This window comes from Triticum dicoccoides, chromosome 3B, assembly GCF_002162155.2.
Source record: "Triticum dicoccoides isolate Atlit2015 ecotype Zavitan chromosome 3B, WEW_v2.0, whole genome shotgun sequence".
NCBI classification, from domain to species: Eukaryota; Viridiplantae; Streptophyta; class Magnoliopsida; order Poales; family Poaceae; genus Triticum; species Triticum dicoccoides.
Window position 1 is genome coordinate 90,767,247 of NC_041385.1, and position 5,841 is coordinate 90,773,087.

Genomic DNA, 5,841 nt, shown 5'->3' on the forward strand with positions numbered 1-5,841 from the left:
GTATCCGCCGGATCCGAGACCACCGGTTTTTTTTAAAAACCATTCGGTTTATTTTTAATTTTTTTTGAAACCCTAGTTGCGTTTTTTTCTAGATCGGTTTATTTCTCCGATTTATTTACTTAGCGAGCGCTCCCTCATCCGTTTGTTTTAACGAATGTGTTCTTCGTTTAGTTTCAGATAACGAACGCTCGTTCGTTAATCTGTTCGTCGCTTTTTCTTTTGTCGGATTTATTCCGTGATTTTTCTGATCGCGATTTCCGATCCAATCTTAGTTTCTGTTTATCTTTTCGCTCGTTAGTCGGAATCAGGTGATTCAAAAGCCTGGAGTTTCGTCTCGAAACCCTCTTTCTGCTTAAGCAACTTAAACTAAGTTTTGTTACTGTAAAATTTGACCTTAGTCCAGATTAGTAAACAGATTTTGTTTCTTTTGACGTTTGAGTTTCGTTGCTCCGTTTGATTCGATTCTTTTTGCTAACCAGAGTTCTTAAGTTGAACTTGCTGGTTCTTTGCTTTCAGTTGAAGTTTTGTTCGTGCATCTTTGCTAGTTGCTTATGTATGTTATTGTTTGTTTGCGATAGTATTCCCGGAGTGCGAAGCGTGTTACTACGAGTCTCTAGGTTTCGCGGATCGTTAGCAAGGCAAGTAACACATTGATCATACTCTTGTCATACCCAGTTTTTATGCATTAGTTTCAACCCTCAAACATTGCATGGTTAGGAGTTGATAACATGTGGGTATTGGGAAGTAGTTGATGAGGTAGAACCTATTGCCCTGTTTATTATCAAACCCTTGGGAGTTACTTCTACATTATGCTTATATTGCTATGCTATGCTCGTAGACGTGGTTTGGGTTTGAGTGTATTCCATGACAGATGTGAGATTGTTAATTAATGGTTCAATCTAAGGTGGCAACTTTAATACACATCTGGGTGGATTGAGGCACCTGGGGATACCAGTGATTGCCTGTTTATTTTTGGAAATCCCGGGGTTACCGTGTGATTTTTCCTATGGACCGCCACCCAGGCTCAAAGGGAACTGAGATGATTCATACTAGAAACTTTCATGTGCAGCCACAAGCTATGATGGGCTCTAGCATAGTTGAGTAAGTTACGTGAAGCTCTTGAACAGGTAGATCGGCAGGTAGTGGGTTTTGTAGGTTTGGTATGGTCTACCCGGAGTAGAGAGTTAATGTTTCTGAAAGACTATGTCTCGGTCATCTGTTTCTCAAACACCATGCAGTGCGAGAAAGTCTTGTGGGGAAAAGTGCGCAAACCTCTGCAGAGTGTATAATCTAATCATGGTTAGCCGTGTCCCCGGTTATGGACAATTCTGAGTGTCTAGTATTTGAAGCTTCTTATGTATCTCATCACCCCTAATTAATATTGTTGGGTTGTTAATCACTTTAATTGGGATTGAGTTGGGGTTACCTTCTCAATGTTGTTCAACTACCATGATAGTAAAAAAAATTTATTCCTTTGTAGTAGGGAAAAATTGGCTTTATGCAAAACTATAACCGTAGAGCTTTCCACCAGCCAAATATGCATGTAGTGTTAGCATTATTCTATTTTCATTTTACTGTGTTATATTGCCAGCATATTCCATGTGCTGACCCGTTCTCGGGCTGCAACGTATTATGTTGCAGACTTTTCACACGAGGAGTAAGGTTCGTTAGGTCGTTGCCGTGCAGCTCAGCTATGCCGTTGGAGTTGATGGACTCACTTTATCTTCCAAGCCTTCCGCTATTTTCGCATTAGATGGCCTTAAGCCATATTATTGTAATAAGTTCTCTTTTGAGACATTCGATGTAACAAGTGTGTGATTGCTACTCTGTTATAAATCCTTCGAGTACTGTGCGTGTCAGCATTACTGATCCAGGGATGACACTGATGCACAGAGACTTGACCGTCTGAGGTCGGGTCGCTACACCTGCGTGTCAATGAATAACGCCATGTAATTACTTTACTTCTTTGCTAAACCGTTAGCCATAGTAGTAGAAGTAATAGTTGGCGAACAACTTCATGGAGACACAATGATGGAGATCATGATGATGGAGATCATGGTGTCATGCCGGTGACGATGATGATCATGGCGCCCCGAAGATGGAGATCAAAAGGAGCAAAATGATATTGGCCATACCATGTCACTATTTGATTGCATGTGAAGTTTATCATGTTTTTGCATCTTATTTGCTTAGAACGACGGTAGTAATTAAGATGATCCCTCATAACAATTTCAAGAAAGTTTTCCCCCGAACTATGCGCCGTTGCGAAAGTTCGTTGTTTCGAAGCACCACGTGATGATCGAGTGTGATAGATCCTAACGTTCACATACAACGGGTGTAAGCCAGATTTACACATGCAAATCACTTAGGTTGACTTGACGAGCCTAGCATGTACAGACATGGCCTCGGAACACAAGAGACCAAAAGGTCGAACATGAGTCGTATAGAAGATACGATCAACATGGAGATGTTCACCGATGATGACTAGTCTGTCTCACGTGATGATCGGACACGACCTAGTTGACTCGGATCATGTATCACTTAGATGACTAGAGGGATGTCTAATCTGAGTGGGAGTTCATTAAATAATTTGATTAGATGAACTTAATTATCATGAACTTAGTCTAAAAACCTTTGCAAAATGTCTTGTAGATCAAATGGCTCAAGCTCTTGTCAACCTCAACTTCAACGCGTTCCTAGAGAAAACCAAGCTGAAAGATAATGGCAGCAACTATACGGATTGGGTCCGGAACCTGAGGATCATCCTCATACCTGCCAAGAAAGCATATGTCCTAGAAGCACCGCTAGGTGAAGCACCCATCCCAGCGAACCAAGACATTATGAACGCTTGGCAGTCGCGTGTTGATGATTACTCCCTCGTTCAGTGCGGCATGCTTTACAGCTTAGAACTGGGCCTCCAAAAGCGTTTTGAGCAGCACAGAGCATATGAGATGTTCCAAGAGCTGAAAATGGTTTTCCAAGCTCATGCCCGGGTCGAGAGATATCAAGTCTCCGACAAGTTCTACAGTTGTAAGATCGAGGAAAATAGTTCTGTCAGCGAGCACATACTCAAAATGTCTAGGTTGCACAACCGCTTGTCCCAGCTGGACATTAACCTCCCGGATGAGGCGATCATTGACAGAATCCTTCAGTCGCTCCCACCTAGCTACAAGAGCTTTGTGATGAACTACAATATGAAGGGGATGGTGAAAACTATTCCTGAGGTATTTTCAATGCTGAAATCAGTGGAGGTGGAAATCAAAAAGGAACATCAAGTGTTGATGGTCAATAAAACCACTAGTTTCAAGAAAGCCAAGGGTAAAAAGAACTTCAAGAAGGACGGCAAGGGAGTTGTCGTGCCTGGTAAGCTAGTTGCCAGGAAGAAGCCAAAGCATGGACCCAAACCTGAGACTGAGTGCTTTTATTGCAAGGGAAGCGGACACTGGAAGCGGAACTGCCCCAAGTACTTAGCAGACAAGAAGGCCGGCAACACTAAAGGTATATGTGATATACATGTAATTGATGTGTACCTTACCAGTACTCGTAGTAGCTCCTGGGTATTTGATACTGGTGCGGTTGCTCATATTTGTAACTCAAAACAGGAGCTGCAGAATAAACGGAGACTGGCGAAGGACGAGGTGACGATGCGCGTCGGGAATGGTTCCAAGGTCGATGTGATCGCCGTCGGCACGCTACCTCTACATTTACCTACGGGATTAGTTTTAAACCTCAATAATTGTTATTTAGTGCCAGCTTTGAGCATGAACATTGTATCTGGATCTCGTTTAATACGAGATGACTACTCATTTAAATCCGAGAATAATGGTTGTTCTATTTATATGAGAGATATGTTTTATGGTCATGCCCCGCTGGTCAATGGTTTATTCTTAATGAAACTCGAACGTGATGTTACACATATTCATAGTGTGAATACCAAAAGATGTAAGATTGATAATGATAGTCCCACATTTCTATGGCACTGCCGCCTTGGTCACGTTGGTGTCAAACGCATGAAGAAGCTCCATACAGATGGACTTTCGGAGTCTCTTGATTTCGAATCATTTGACACGTGCGAACCATGCCTCATGGGTAAAATGACCAAGACTCCGTTCTTCGGAACAATGGAGCGAGCAACCAACTTATTGGAAATTATACATACTGATGTGTGCGGTCCAATGAGCGTTGAGGCTCGCGGTGGCTATCGTTATGTTCTCACTCTCACTGATGACTTAAGTAGATATGGGTATGTCTACTTGATGAAACACAAGTCTGAGACCTTTGAAAAGTTCAAGGAATTTCAGAATGAGGTAGAGAATCAACGTGACCGAAAAATAAAGTTCTTACGATCAGATCGTGGACGAGAATATTTAAGTCACGAATTTGGTACGCATTTAAGGAAATGTGGAATCGTTTCACAACTCACGCCGCCTGGAACACCTCAGCGTAACGGTGTGTCCGAACGTCATAATCGCACTCTATTGGATATGGTGCGATCTATGATGTCACTCACCAATTTAGCGCTATCATTTTGGGGATACGCTCTAGAGACAGCTACATTCACTTTAAATAGGGCACCGTCTAAATCGTTGAGACGACACTATATGAATTATGGTTTGGGAAGAAACCTAAGCTGTCGTTTCTAAAAGTTTGGGGATGCGATGCTTATGTCAAGAAACTTCAACCTGAAAAGCTCGAACCCAAGTCAGAAAAATGCGTCTTCATAGGATACCCTAAGGAAACCATTGGGTATACCTTCTACCTTTGATCCGAAGGCAAGATCTTTGTTGCCAAGAACGGGTCCTTTCTGGAGAAAGAGTTTCTCTCGAAAGAAATAAGTGGGAGGAAAGTAGAACTCGATGAAGTACTGTTAATGATGATGATCAAGGTACTTTGGATCAAGTTGCTACTGAACTTCGTAGGTTCACAGGGACATGTTCCACACCAGAATGGTATGGCAACCCTGTCCTGGAAATCATGTTGTTAGATAACGGTGAACCTTCGAACTATGAAGACACGATGGCGCGCCCAGATTCCAACAAATGGCTTGAAGCCATGCAATTCGAGATAGGATCCATGTATGAAAACAAAGTGTGGACTTTGACAGACTTGCCCGATTATCGGCGAGCGATAGAAAACAAATGGATCTTTAAGAAGAAGACGGACGCGGATGGTAATGTTACCATCTATAAAGCTCGACTTGTTGCTAAGGGTTATCGGCAAGTTCAAGGGGTTGACTACGATGAGACTTTCTCTCCCGTAGCGAAGCTGAAGTCCATCTGAATCATGTTAGAAATTGTCGCATACTATGATTATGAGATATGGAAAATGGACATCAAAACGGCATTCCTTAACGGTTATCTTAAGGAAGAACTGTATATGATGCACCCAGAAGGTTTTGTCGATCCTAAGAATGCTAACAAGGTATGCAAGCTCCAGCGATCCATTTATGGGCTGGTGTAAGCATCTCAGAGTTGGAACATTCACTTTGATGAGATGATCAAAGCGTTTGGGTTTATGCGGGCTTATGGAGAAGCCTGTGTTTACAAGAAAGTGAGTGGGAGCTTTGTAGCATTTCTCATATTATATGTAGATGACATACTTTTGATGGGAAATGATATAGAACTTTTGGACATCATTAAGGCCTACTTGAATAAGTGTTTTTCAATGAAGGACCTTGGAGAAGCTGCTTACATATTAGGCATCAAGATCTATAGGGATAGATCGAGACGCCTCATAGGTCTTTCACAAAGCACATACCTTGATAAGATATTGAAGAAGTTCTATATGGATCAGTCCAAGAAGGGGTTCTTGCCTGTGTTGCAAGGTGTGAAATTGAGCTCG